Source organism: Vicugna pacos, unplaced genomic scaffold (genome assembly GCF_048564905.1).
Source record: "Vicugna pacos unplaced genomic scaffold, VicPac4 scaffold_21, whole genome shotgun sequence".
NCBI lineage: Eukaryota > Metazoa > Chordata > Mammalia > Artiodactyla > Camelidae > Vicugna > Vicugna pacos.
In genome coordinates, this window is record NW_027328742.1 from 15,579,183 (window position 1) to 15,594,759 (window position 15,577).

General features: G+C 42.8%; 1 protein-coding gene across 1 annotated transcript in view; it reads left to right on the top strand.

Moving 5' to 3' along the window:
• Positions 1 to 15,577, top strand: part of LOC140694494 (netrin-1-like) — a 171,952-nt gene that overhangs the window by 16,188 nt on the left and 140,187 nt on the right.

The window sequence follows — 15,577 nt, forward strand, 5'->3', positions numbered from 1 at the left end:
TTATATTAGTTTCAGGTATACAATGTAGTGATTCAATATTTTTAGAGATTCTATGGCATCTAAAGCTATTATAAAATATTGGCTGTATTCCCTGTACTATTCAATATATCCTTGCATCTTATTTATTTTATACGTAGTAGTTTATACCTCTTAATCCCCTACTTCTATCCTGCCCCTCCATGCTTCCCTCTTTCCACAGGTAACCACTAGTTTATTCTCTATATCTGCGAGTCTGTTTCTGTTTATTTACATTTATTCGTCTAATTTTTTTCGATTTCACATATAAGTGATATCAAACAGTATTTGTCTTTCTCTAACTTATTCCACTGAGAGTAATACCCTCCAGGTCCATCCCTGTTGTTGCAAACGGCAAATTTCATTCTTTTTTATGGCTGACCTGTGTGTGTGTGTGTGTGTGTGTATCTCACGTCTTCTTTATCCAGTCACCTGCTGATGGACACTTCCGCTGCTTCCATGTCTTGGCTATTGTAAATAGTGCTGCTGTGAACACTGGAGTGCATGTATCTTTTCAAATTAGTGTTTCTGTTTTCTTGGGATATATACCCAGGAGGGGAATTGTTGGACCATATGGTAGTTCTGTTTTTAGTGTTTTGAGGAGCCTTTGTACTGTTTCCCATAGTGACGGCACCGGTTTACATTCCCACCAGCAGTGCACGACGGTTCCCTCTTCTCCACATCCTCGCTCATTGTCCGTGTTCCTTTTGATGATGACGATTCTGACAGGCTCGAGGTGAAGTCTCTTTGTGGTTTTAATTTACTTTGTCCCGATGATTAGTGATGTTGAGCATCTTTTCATGTTTGGAAAAATATCTTCTTCTGCCCATTTTTTTGTGTTTTTTTTTTTTTGATATTGAGTTGTATGAGCTGTTTATATATTTTGGATATTAACCCCTTGTCAGTCACATCACTTGCAAATATTCTTTTTCCATTCAGTAGGTTGTCTTTTTGGTTTGTTGATGGTTTCTTTTGCTGTGCAAAAGCATTTAAGCTTAATTAGGTCCTATTTGTTTATTTTTGCTTTGGTTTCCTTTGCTATATAAGCGAGGTTTAAATACCAAGTATCTATCTTTGGGGTGATTTGGTTCTTGGGAATGGATGTGTTTCCTTAGTAAGCAGAACACACCCCGTGCATGACATGTTCACCCTTTCTGCCTTTATTGGTTGCCTCATTCATCAATTCAAAAATACTTTTTGAGCATCTCCTGTCTTCTAAGCACTGTACTACACAATAATAAAACAGAGAGCATTTAGTCCAGCAGGGGAGAGAGACATTAACAAATAATTATGTCACTGTTTAAAAACAATGGGAATAAGTTTATAAAGGACAAGCAGAAGGTGATAGGTGAGCGTGTTCCAAGGTGGGTCAGAGAAAGCTTCCATGAGGAAGAGACATTTAACCTATGACCTGATGATAGGCAATATTTGGCCAGGTTAGGACAGGGAGGGAAGATTCCTCCAGCCACAGAGAATAGCATTCATGAAAGATCTGAGCAGAAAGAAGCCTGGAAAACTGCAGGAACTGAAAACAAGGGCAGCGTGACTGTGGTTGGGGAGCAAAGTGTGGGAGAGCGGGGCAGGGGTCAGACTGCAAAGGGAAGTGTGGGTGCTGTTCAGGGCTTTGGAGCTGATGCTAGAGCAATGGGCGCAACTGGATGGATTAATGCAGGGGAGTAACTGGACTGATTTGCATTTTAAAGAGATCATCTGGACTGCTGTGTTGCTGCAGGAAAATAAGCAAATTGAAAAGGAGATCAGATGAAAATAGAGATATCTCTTGATTTATAATCATCCTCCTGCCCCCGTGGTGGCCTGTCCCAGTAGGCACGTGACCCGGGCGGTTCTGAGCAAAAGGCCCCACACTTGGTTTAATGCCCTGCTGTCTCCATTTTGAAATTTTTAATCTTTCTTTTTGGATCTGGACTTACAAATTATAGATCTGACCTTGGTCTCCTATACGCATTTTTGGCCAAAAAGTACCACTTCTCCAAGAGCTAATGGGGCTCTTTCGCCACTCCAAGTTCAAGTCCAAAGGTTCCCAGAGGTCTGCTGGTGTCTCATCATTATTAGCTTTAATGACCTAGCAGCTTCCCATCCAGTCCTTTATGCCCAGCTTCCCTGGGAACCTGAGGGTTCAGTGTGGCTGTAGAAGGAGTTCCTATTGATTTCTCCAGATAAAATATTCCCTGATTCTGTGGTCCTGGACTAACCTGTGGAATTACAGCCAAGAAGGTGAATTGTTCTCAAACACTGCAGGTGTCGATCCAGCCCCATTGGAATCAACTGGACTTCTTGGGAATACAGATTCCCAGATCAACCCCAGATCTATTGAATTAGAATCTTTAGGGCTGGAGTCTGTGAATCTGCATCAGTGAAAAATCTTCGTGGATAATTTTGACATGCAACCAGGAGGGAGAATTGTGGCGTGGCGATAGAAGTATGAAAGAAGGATGTGTAGACAATGGGTCATCAGAGCAGTGAGTGGCCACTAAGAGATGTCATTGGAGGCATTCGACACAGACATCACACCGTCTGAGGTTCTGAGTCCAACAAGCTCAGATCATTCATTTTTTTCTAGAGAAAGTCCTTTGCCTGGTGGCTATTCACATTTACCAAGCTCGTAACAGACTGATGTTTAAAACAGAACACCAGTTTATTAAGTTACAGTGAAAAAAACAACCGTCAGAAGGTCCAGAGGGCTTGTGCTGGGATGACCAAAGTTTCTCGGCGAGCCCAGGATCTCAGACCGTGGAGTTGTCTGGTGCGTCTGTAAGTCACGTTGGTGTTCCCAGATCACCATAAGGCTTTCAGAGGCAGCATAAGGTACCAGGAGGCTACTTTCTTTTGCCCACTCTGCACTCCACATTCCTGACTTCTGAAGCAAACTGATGTCTGCACAGCACAGACAGTACTCGGCGGAGTTCTCTGATGACTTTAACCAAATGATACAAACACTTGCTGAAGCTGACTCTGAAATGAGGACTACATACGGGTTAGTCCACATTTAATTGAACTGAAACGTAAGCAGCAGCTCAGCTGGACCGAGTGGAGTTTCTGCCTCGGCTTCAGGGTTCTCTGTGCAGCGGTGATGAGCGGTGATCATGGTGGTTGATCCGGTCTGGTCACCTCTCTTCTTGTTTTGTCTCAGTTCTGCTGACTCCCCTGTGATGTCCCAGAATATCTCATTCAAGGCTATTGTCTTTGCTTCAGGATCTTATTACTATCTGCAGAGACTATTTTTGTCCTTGTATCTACCCGTGCTCAAAGGTCATTTCAAATCCAGCCTTGTGGAGGCTTTGCTTCCTTCCAGTGTGTTTGGTGAAGCGCTGGCTACCTGTTTTGTGAAATTAACCCCAGAGGCGGCTGCCTTCTTCAACCTGCAGCCCAGCATCACCAAAGCCTCTTTAAAGACATTTCCTCTTCTGCCATCTAGTGGCCAAAGCAGAGACTGCTAAATAAAGAAAACGACAATGGCCAAGCTGGGACGCTCTTTTAACTAGCAGGAGAGGGTGGAAGTAACAAGCCACGTTGCAGAACAACCCATTGAGGTATTCAGGACATTGTGGTTCCTTCGTTCATTTACAAACATGTGTTCTGCCTTGTCCACTTACCATATGGCAAGCTGCTATGCGCTTTGGAGCTTGATGGAGTGATAAACACTGAAATGGTACTGTGTGCCCAGAACTAGGGAGCGAGCACCCATGAGAAGGGGAGGCATCCGCTGTATCTTAGGCAAGATGAGACAGAAGCTCAGAGAGGCAATGGAACTCTGATAGGCTCATTCACTCTCCCTTTCTCCCTCTCACCCTGCCACCTTTCTTTTCTCAGATATCAGATAGTCCCTGGACTCTCTGTGTGTACACACTTGTTCACAGCACAGCCCCTTTTGTCTGTTGACCTGGGATGTCACCTAATGATACCAGATAGATATGTGTTCCATGTAAATGCATTTCTAGGCAACTAGAGTTTGTTTGTTTCTTTAAAAAAATTGGTGAGGAGAAGTGGTTAGATGGATTGATTGATTGATTTTAATGGATGTACTGCGGGTTGAACCCAGGACCTCCTGCATGCTGAGAACGCACTCTGCCACTGAGCTATACCTTTTCCCCTGGAGTTTATTTCTTAAAACACCAAAGTATGCTTGGATTTTTACCTTTTCTGGATAGGAGTTTATCTGCCATGACACAGTGCCTTACTTCCTCAACAAAATGCAACTTCCCCAAAAGTCTTAGTGTAGCTTTCATTTTCAATAACTTGAGAGGTGAAACTGCCACAAACTTACCAAGGAGGCACTGGAAGTTTATTTTACCATTGAGGACATTGAGGTTCAGGGAAGTGATTTGCTTCAAGCCAAGCAGGTGGTAAATGACAGAAATCAGACTGCAAGCCAAGTTTTGAGTTCTAATCTAGTGCATTTTCACTGGAGCCACTGACTAGATAGAGAGGAAGATGAAAGAACTCTGGATGCAACAGATGCTAGAAACATGAGAATGGTAATCATCATTAAAAAATGCTAACCATCTATATTTTCAAAAGTCCCCTTGACCTAAGAATTTGCACTAAGAGAGCATAACTCTACTTCCAACCCGCTGCCCCTCTCAACTTTTGTCAGAAACTAGTCAGTGGCTCATCTGGGAGCTTCTGGAAAAAACCTACCACACACAATCACAGACGACTGCAAGATACGTTTTTCTATCTGTACTAAGTTGAGTAAGTCTCCTTCCAAATTCATATCGTCTTAGAAATTCAGACTGTGACCTTATTTGGAAATAGGGTTTTCACCCATCTAACTGGCTAAGATGAAGTCCTCCTGGGTAAGGATGGGCCTTAAATCCAATGACTGGAGTCCTCATGAGAAGGTCGTATGAAGACACGGAGACACACAAGAGGAGAAGGCCAGGTGAAGATGGGGACAGAGACTGGGGTGAGGCAGCTACAAGCCAAGCCACGCCGAGGATTTCTGGCAAACACCGGAAGCCAGGAGAGGGGCATGGGTGGGATGGATTCTCTCTCAGAGCTTTGGAAGGAACCAAGCCTCATGACATCTTGATTTCAGACTTCTAGGCTCCACAACGGTGAGGGAGTACATTTCTGTTGCTTTGAAGTGACCCTGTTTGTGGCACTTCGTTACAGCGGTACTAGGAAATCAGTACACCTGCTCTCTGAGGCTTGGATAAAACCAGGCATGGCTTGGGGCAAAGTGGGAGATAAGCAGAGGTCTACTTCGGATACATCCCCCCGTCCTCTCTTTTGGTATGTGCCCTTCTAGCTCTGGTTTTGGTTCCTGGCTCCTTCTGCTCAGATAGGGAGGTTCCATGGAGAGAAATGCCTGAGATGAAAGAAAATTCCTGTACACAACATTTGCTTCCATAAAAAAATAAACACAAGGCCTTCAGTTTAAAATAGCAATTGGGATCACAGAGAACTATATACAATATCTTATAATAACCTTTAATGAAGAATATGAAAATGAATATATGTATATATATATATATATATATATATGCATGACTGGGACATTATACTGTACACCAGAAATGGACACATTGTAACTGACTATACTTCAATAAAAAATAAATAAATGAGATAAAATAGCAACTGGCTGGCAGCTCCTGACGTAGCCTTGTATATCTCCCCAGTAAAAGTCCTTGAAAGACACAGAAGAATACAAAGACCTACAAAAGAAATAAAGAGCATGTAGCAGGGAGTGATACTTTAAAGCTGCTAAGGCATTGCTTCTCCCCTCTTCCCTCACCCATTTCTCTTCCCCTTCATTGTCCAAGATTTCTAAATGTAGTGAGTCTCAGGAGAGATGCATCCTGGTCAAGTCAAATTCATCATTCTTGAGCCCCTTTGTAGACTTCTGTAAATGTATACTGAAGTCCATTGACTTAGAGCCAGGCATTGTGCAGAAAGCAAAGACCTTCTTTAATATGATAAAATATTGGCTTTGCGTACCAAGAGACTTATAAACATAGAATTTACAGCACAGCCCAAAATACAGGAGAGAGAAAGTGATGGATGTGAGCAACTTTCCTACCTATGGGAGTAGGAGTTGAGACGGGGATTCTAATGGGAGGTAACCAGAGCTCAGATGTCGATGTGCCCTTGTGAGGGGGCCCTGCCCTTCCCCGACACCATCTATTGGTGGAGAGACTGTAGAATGGCCCAGACCGGCACTCCAAAGCAGAAAGCTTTGGGATTTGAGTCCAGATGGTATGTCTCTGGGAGACTGTCAGATTCTTGCAGAGCCCTCAGTGCAGATATGACACTGAGCAGCAGCGTGCTGGAATAGCAGAGAACAATTTCCGAGAAATGTGGCTAACTGGACAAGCTGTCTTACAACTGCAGGCAATATCAAGATGGCCTAAGGAAAATAGCCAAGAGTTTCCAAGACTCCAAAGTGGGATTGAGGTGGAAGAGTTGAGAGATGTCTGATTGAAAAGGGCTTATAGTTCGAGCAAGGGCACAGAGTGAGCAGATCTGACAGCTGTGGGGCTGGAGGTCCGGGCACGAGCAGTGATGTGGCTGGTGCAGAGTCCGACGCCCAACAGCAGATGGGACAAGCCCCACGGCAATAGGGGACATTGAAAACAAATAAAAATATGTAGACTGTATATTCCTTCCCCAAAGCTGGGACAGTACCTAAAAATCTGGAACTTAGATGACCCCCAGAGAGAAGGTGGTAGGGAGAAAGGGATAAGGGAGAATCCAGAACTTGAATAAATATTTACTTCCCAAAGATGGAGCTTTAAACAAGAAGTAGCTGAGTTACTTTTTTTGGACATAGTTGAATTTTCACCATTGGCAGATGTGGGGACTTCTGAACTAATTTATTTTACTAACAGAGAAATGAAGGAAAATGAGATTTGTATATTTGATTCGTGGCTGTGAGTTATAGATGTATTCAAATAAGACTGAAAGACAACCTAATACCAGAATTTGAGTGACTGTCGACTCTCATTCAAGCTGAATTTAGCAGTATTTAGCCCTCACTGCAGGGCATAATCAGGACTTGCATTATGAAAAATAGAGAATGTTTAGGGATAGTTGGACATTTCTCGGACCAACCCCGCCATCTACCCCTGCATCATAGACCCAGGACACGTGGAACCTTCTCACTCTCCTCCCATCCTGAGCATCTTTCATCCAAGAGAAGTGAGTCGGGAAGGAGGGGGTGGAGGTGGTGCTGGCACCTTACATCATGGGAAGCTATTCTTCATAAGTTAGATATAAGGGTGGTCAGTGTGATGGTTTGACATATGTTATATATCAATTATACCTCAATGAAGCTGGGAAAAAGAAAAGAAAAGCAAAACTATTTTTTTTAAATAAAGGAAGCAAAAGATAAGAGGAACTTTGAGAGAAGTCACAATGCGCAGGAGATTAAGGAGGGGTCAGATCACAGGGATGGGTAAGCTACACTAGAGTCTGGATTTTCTCCTGGTTGCTGTAGGAAGCCGTCGGAGAGATGTAATAGAGTGACAGTGATCACATTTAATCTTGGAGAAACTCTCTGTGATTGATCTTCAGAGAATGAGGCATAGAGAGACGCGAGTGGGAGAAGAGAGATCGAGAAGGGCAGCAGTGTCATAGCTGAGATACGGTCGTGACATGGACCAAAATATTGATGATGATGTGATGAAGAGGCTTGGGTTTGAGAAATATCTGCTGCACTTGCTGAGGACTGGATCTAAGTGATGCAAGAAAGAGGATTTTGACCTGAGCAACTCAGTTGAAGTGGGTACCACCTATGGGGTTACCACTTCGGGACATGCACATGGCTGGTTTGGGGGTGGGTCAAGAGTTCTCCTCTGGATTAGTTAAATCTGAGATGCTGAAGGAGATAGCTGAATATCTGAGTGTGGATCTTAGTGGGAAGATCAGTGTTGCACATACAGATTTTGGAGTTGCAAATATACAGGTAGTATTCACAGTCATGGAACTGGGTAAGATGACACTGGGAGAAAGGGTAGGCAGGGAAGAGAAGAAGGTTTGGAACAGGATCCAGAGTATTTCAACATTTAGAGATTCAGCTGAGAGGAAGGAACACTCTTCAGTTTCAGCAGATGAAACTGAAGAGTGGCCAGTGAGGTAAGAGGTTAAGAGGCAAGTCAGGGAAGCATGGTCTCAGGGAACCTCTGGGGGAAGTGGGTGTAGAAAAGGAAGTAGCCAACTGGGTTAAAAGCTGCTAAGTGATTGGGTCATGAGAATAGGAAATTGACCATTGGTTCTGAGATCTTGATAAAAACTGAAGGAATTTTTCTTGGTTGGGGGGAGGGTGAGGGAGGGAGGGGTCACATGAGAAATGAGACTCCAAAAAAGCAGGTTGAGCAAAGAGTAGAAGGTAAGAAAGAAGAGGCAGTGAGTAAAGGGTATTTCAAGGAGCTCGGCTGTGACAGATTAAAGAGCAGTGGGAGTAGCTGGAGGCCAGTGTGGGAGGGAAAGACTGGTGTTTTTTCTTAAATTTGTTTTAGATGAGTGATAATAACACATGCATGTCAGCCAATGGGAACACTCCAGTTGTGAAAGGGCAGTTGATAACACAAGAGAAAAGGGGAGATTATAGGGGCAAGTTCTTTGAGCAAGATGGTGTCCAGTGTAAACCTGGAAGAACAGGTCCCAGCTGGGAGCTGGGGTAATTCCTCCATCATGTCAGAGAAGAAAAGGTGAGTTCTGAGTGGCTTTAGTAGTAGTGATGCAGGAAAATGGATGTGGCGCATGAGGAGGGCTGTGTCTCAAGTCTCAGCTGAGCCCTTGGGATGGGCCCCACCATGTGTGGGTCCTTGGCTTCACACAGGAAAGAATTCAAGTGCGAGCCACTGTTGAGTAAAAGTTGATTTATTTAGAGAGGTACATACTGCATAGAGTGTAAGGCAAGAGAAAGGCAAGGAAAGGGTTGTGGGACTTGGGTGCTCAGGTTAAAGTAAAAGTAGGTACACACTCCACAGACAGAGTGCGGGCCGTCTCCCAAGAGAAGAGAGTGGAAAAGGCCACTAAGTGTGGTGTTGTCAGTTTTTATGGTCTCAGTAGCTTCATATGCTTACAGGTGGGACCATTCCAACTACCCTGGGGCTGAGATTCCCAGGAAATGGGCCACCGCCCATTCTTTAGCCTTTTGCGGTCATCCTTGGGACTGTCGTGGCGCCTGCATGCATGTCATCTATCACGCCATTACAATGAGCATATAATGAAGCTCAAGGTCTACTAGAAGTCAAACCTCTTAATCCTCAAGGCCAACTAGGAGTTGAATCTTCCACCATTTTGGTGTTAAATTACTGTCATTCCTTTGGCTGTGCCCTGCCCCCTTCCAGCCTGTCTCAGTAGGAAGGTGAGGTTAGCTTTGTCCGATTCCTGAGTTTTGTTTTGTTTTGTTTTTCACTCAGGAATTTGTCAAAGTCTGTAGCAGAGACTGGGTGAGGGATACATGTGGTCTATTGAAAATAAGAGGTTGTGAAATATTTGGAGAAAGAGAAAACAACTGTCCTGGAGAAGCAGCAGGAGTGCTGGGCAGTGCTGAGTTGAGACTCATCATCACAAGTTTAAAGTGAGACAGTTAGCTCAGAGTTGGCAGACAGTTTAGGTAAGCAGATTGGAGGCTTAATCTGGCAAATAAAATAGAAGGTAGGACCAGGAAGGGTGTTAGGGAGGAGATGATTCTAATACTAGATCAAAGCTTCTAAGCTGGAGGGAAATGAGGTCAGAAGAAGGGTGGAGTAGTGATCAATGGTAGGGTCAGGGCAGTGGTGGTCCCTGTGTGGCCCACAGAGGGTTGGAGCAGAGAATTGAGTCCATGTGCTGGGAGGGTAGGAGGTGGTGGGTGGAGAGGAGCTTGACTGATGGAGATTTTGGAGGGTGTATAATTATTGGTGATGACAAGATTCAGGGAAAGCCATGAGAATATGGATGACCCAAGTGATGTGAGGGGCACATCCTCTCAACCGAGTAGTAAAACATTTTCAGGAGCAGAGGACTTGTTGAAATTGCCAAGAGTAAGAATGAAGAGGAGAATGAAGCCAGCGGAGTGCTAAAACCCTTGATGATCAGGGGGTGGTCAGTAGGTGCCCAGATGATGTTAAAAGGAAGAGGTGTCTGGTGGTCAAGTCTGATGGATACAGGGGAAAAATCTTTTTAGAAGTAGCGATGCAGGGTAACAAATCACCTACTTAAAGTGCAGCCTTGAAGTATATGTAGTTGTATTAGTTTCCTGCGCTTCTGAAACAAATTAATACAAACTTTGTGTTTGAAACAACAGAAATTTATTCTCTTATGGTTCTGGATGTCAGAAGTCCAAAGCCAGTATTACTGAGCCAAAATCCAGGTGTTGGCAAGGTGGCACTCCCTCCAGAGATTCTGTAGGAGAATCTGCTCCTTGTCTCTTTCGTCTTTTGGAGACTTGTGGCACTCCTTGGCTTGTGGGCTCATCATTCCAACCTTCAAAGTGAGCATCTTCAAATCTCTTTCTCTGCTCTGTCTTCACATTACCTTCTCCTCTGTATATGTATTAAGTCTACTTTTGCTTCACTCTGAGCAGGATGCATTTGATTGCATTTTGAACCCACTCAGATAATCTAGGATAATATTTGCTTCTCAGGATCCTGAATTTAATGGCATCTGCAAGAATTGCTGTGTAAGGTGACATTCACAGGTTCCAGAGATTGGAATGTGGATCTCTTCTTGGGAGGTCATTTTTCAACCTGCCACATGGAGTATGGGGGAAAACAATCAGCTTTTGTTTGAGAAAGGTGGTGGGGAACAAGTGTCTTCAGAGACAGATAGTCATTTTTCAATAAAATAATACTAGTTAGTAATAATAACTGTAATAATTTTTACTAAGTAAAAATTTACTAAGTCAATTTACTTAGTAAAAATTATCTTGAGTTAGTATCTCTGACTGTATGAACAAAAATCAGGGAAGAAAAAGATGACAAGAACGATGCTAAATTCTTCATCTTAAGTAAGAAAACCTCAAGTTACAACTTCTTAACTTCAGCAATCAGAAAACAATTTTGTAGCTTGCTGTTGGAAGTATTGACACGAACTCTTAGGCAAAAGTAATTGCACCAGGCTAGTCACCCACTTTGAGGGAAAGCAAATTTTATCACTTTCCTGGTCTGCCTTCCTGTCTTCTGCTCTCTTTTCCTTTTCTGGTTAGAAATGCTTCACATGCATGATGACAGTCTGTATTTCTTTATCTGAATATCATACCATCTGGAGGCATTCTGCATCCCTTTTGGCTTTGGACTTTTTATAACCTGTGATCAGGGTATAGATGGTTAAAGATGCCTGCTTTATCCAGTTTCCCATGTAAGGATTTATGTAAGGTTCGTGTTCATTTTTTTTGATGTGTAGATTGCATTTGGGAGGACGTGCATGGATTTAAGTTGTATACTTGGCTCCAAGATGTAACTGGAACTTTGGCAGGATGCCAAAAGCAACCAAGAGGAAGTTATAAGCACCAGACGGAATAACAGAAAATCTTGGTGGTTCTGCATTCAAAACATATCAAGCATCTAAACCTTTCTTACTATCTTCACTGCTTCTACTTTTGTCAAGCCACTGTTACCTCCCAGCTTGACAAATGCAACCAGCCAGCCTGCTCACTGCTCCCCACTCCCCACACCCATCCTGAGATGCAGAGATTATCCTGGATTCTCTGAGTGGATATGCAATCAAATGTATCCTAAGAGTGAGGCAAAAAGAGATTCAAGACATGTACAAAGGAGAAGGCAACGTGAAGATCGAGCAGAGAGAGATCTGAAGATGCTCGCTTTGAATACTGAAGTGACATGACCACAAGACAACACAACCTGTTCTCAACACAACCGCAGGTGTGAGCCTTTAAAAATGCAAATCAGATCGTGCTTCTCCTTTGCTCAAAACCTTCTAATGACTTCTTATTTCACTCCAGCAAAAGTCAACATCCTTACAATGACAGTGAAGAACTGCTCAGGGGGCCTGACCCACCCCTCCTCTCATTTCCAAGCACTTCCCCCTCCTTTGTTCTGCTCTGGCCTTGGTGGTGTGCCTAGCCACTCCCACCTCAGGTCGTCCCACCCCACATTCTGTTGGCCTGAACTGTTCTTTCTCCCATTATCTGCATGGCTTGTTTCCTCAAGTCATCGCTAAGATGTGACCTTAGGAAGGGGGCTTGCCATGACCACCCTTAGAAAACTGTCACCCTTACTGTCCAGGGTGCTCCCTTCTTCCTTCTTCTTCCTTCTTCTTCCTTCTTATTATTCATAGCACCTGTTCACACCTGACACACTCCAAGCGCCAACACGTATTATGTCAGATGTATATGGCGCCCCCACTGGAAAGCATGTGTCACAAGGGCAGACAATTTATTCCATGTATGGCTGGATCCTGGCATAACTGCCCAGAACACGGCCTGCTGGGGGCACTAGGGACGTATCAGGATGGATGAATGAGTGAGTCATTCACAAGTACACCTCTTGCCTTTCTTGCTAAAGTCTCAAACTGTCCATTATGATGTAAGGGTCATGAAGAGAGACTTCCTTGACAGGGGACTGGAGAAAATAATATAATGAGGAGAAAGGTCCTAGCCTGGGGTTGTGGGTTGGATTGATTGTGTTCCCCCCAAATTCAGGTGATGAGGCTATAACCCTTAGAACCTCAGAATATGACTGTATCTGCAGACAATTTCCTTAAAACGGGGATTAAATGAAAATGAGGCCATTAGGGTGGGCCCTAAGACAGTATGACGGTTGTCCTTATAAGAGTGGAAGCTTGGACACATAGGGAGACACCAGGGATGTGTACACAGAAGAAAGGCCGTGTGAGAACCCAGGAAGAAAGGGACCATCTATAAGCCAAGGAGAGGAGCCTCAGGTGCAACCAAACCTGCCAAGACCTCGGTCTTGAACTTCTGGTCTCCTGAATCGTGAGAAAAAAATTTCCTTTGTTTAAGTCCTCCAGTCTGTGGTATTTTATTATGGCAGCCCTAGTGAGTGACTCCACCTAGCTCCAGGGAAAAGTGACCATTTGGTTTGGCTTGGAAATGCCTGGGTGCCCTTGTATCTATGAAGCCAAAGGGGGAACATGAGCTCATTGAAGGTTTCTACAGTTCTATCCATTCAGAGAGTTCTTTGTTACTAAGAGAGAGAGATGTTCTACTTGGAGCAGTTGTGTAAGGCTAGATTGACTTCATTTATTTATCTATTTTTATTTATTTATTTTTTAACATTTTTTATTGATTTATAATCATTTTACAATGTTGTATCAAATTCCAGTGTAGAGCACAATTTTTCAGTTATACATGAACATATATATATTCATTGTCACATTTTTTTCTCTGTGAGCTACCATAAGATCTTGTATATATTTCCCTGTGCTATACAGTGTAATCTTGTTTATCTATTCTACAATTTTAAAATCCTGTCTATCCCTTCCCACCCTCCACCTCCTTGGCAACCACAAATTTGTATTCTATGTCCAGGAGTCTGTTTCTGTTTTGTATTTATGCTTTGTTTGTTGGTTTGTTGGTTTGTTTGTTTTAGATTCCACATATGAGTGACCTCTTATGGTATTTTTCTTTCTCTTTCTGGCTTACTTCGCTTAGAATGACGTTCTCCAGGAGCATCCATGTTGCTGAAAATAGCGCTATGTTGTTGGTTTTTATGGCTGAGTAGTATTCCATTGTATAAATATACCACCTCTTCTTTATCCAGTCATCCGTTGATGGACATTCAGGCTGTCTCCATGTCTTGGCTATTGTAAATAGTGCTGCTATGAACATTGGGGTTCAGGTGCCATCCTGACGTAGGGTTCCTTCTGGATATATGCCCATGAGCGGGATTCCTGGGTCATATGGTAAATCTATTCCTAGTCTTTTGAAGAATCTTCATACTGTTTTCCACAGTGGCTGCACCAAACTGCATTCCCACCAGCAGTGAAGGAGGGTTCCCCTTTCTCCACAAGGCTAGGTTGACTTTAATACTTCCATCCTGAAGTCATGAAGGATCCACCGAGAGGCAGACCACTGCCACCACTGTCCTCACTACCGTCACTTATTCTGACTGAGGGTCTGCCACGGGCCAGGTTCTCTTCTAACAGCTTTGAGTGCACAGAGCCATCCAATCCCCATGATTGCTCCACGAGGGGTTATCACTTCATTTTATAGATGAGAAAACTGAGGCACAGAGAGGTGGAGAAAGTTGCCCAAGGTCATACGTTTTAAGAGACAGAGCCAAGGTTTGAAACAGGCAGTGGCTCTGAAGCCTGGGCTCTTAACTCTTGCCCTTCACCTCCTTTTATATATCCTTCCCTGTCTTCAAAAGGCTTTTTCTGCACATTTAGATTGGCTAGTCAATGGCCTACAAAGGCAAGCTCTTAGCTTAGCTTTCTATTAGCACCAACCTACCTTTCTAGCTTTATTTTTTATTATTCACATACTTATAGAAAAATTGAATCATCCCTTGTCTCTTAACTTTTCCTTGCTCCCTGCCCCTTCCCCCAGGTCCTTGCTTTCTTGATCTTTGCTTTTTTTTTTTTTTTTAAAGGTCATTCTAGTTTCCCATAGTGCCTTCTGTCCGAATTCTTACCTACATTATCCTTATCTAGAATCTACTCTTTTTTTTTCTTTTTTCTTTTTTTAATTGAACTACAGGCAATTACAATGTGTCAATTTCTGGTGTACAGCACCATGTCCCAGTCATGCATATACACATATATATCCATTTTCATGTTCTTTTTTATTAAAGGTTAATATAAGACATTGAACATAGTTCTCTGTGCTACACAGAAGAAACCTTTTTTTTAAAATCTATTTTTATGTACAGTGGCTAACATTTGCAAATCTCAAAACTCTTAGATTTATCCCTTCCCACCCCCTTTCCCCAGGAATCATAAGATTGTTTAGTCTATTTCTGTTTTGTAGATGAGTTCATAGTATCCTTTTTTTATTAGATTCCACATATGAGTGACATAATATGTCATTTTTCTTTCTCTTTCTGGCTTACTTCACTTAGAATGATGATCTCCAGGTTCATCCATGTTGCAGCAAATGGCATTATTTCATTCTTTTTATGACTGAGTAGTATTCCATTGTATAAATATACCACAACTTCTTTATCCAGTCATCTGTTGATGGACATTTAGGTTGCTTCCGTATATATATATATATGCTTCCGTTGGCTATTGTATATAGTGCCACTATGAGCATTGGGGTGCATGTATCTTTTCAAATTAGAGTTCCCTCCAGTTATATGCCCAGGAGTGGGATCATAGGATCATATAGTAAGTCTATTTTTAGTTTTTTAAGGAATCTGAATACTGTTTTCCATAATGGCTGCACCAGACTACATTCCCACCAGCACTGTAGAAGGGTTCCCTTTAGAATCTACTCTTGAAGACCAAATCCAAATCCTACCTCCCTCGTAAGGTCTTACATTAACTCTCATTTCTGAAAATTTCATCACACGTACTACTAATTTGGGGATGAATCATGCACTTTTTAATGAAAATTCTTCTATTGATGGCTCAATAGTCTGTATAAATATTCTCAAAGCATAACTTTCTTCCAGTTTTATGTCCCATC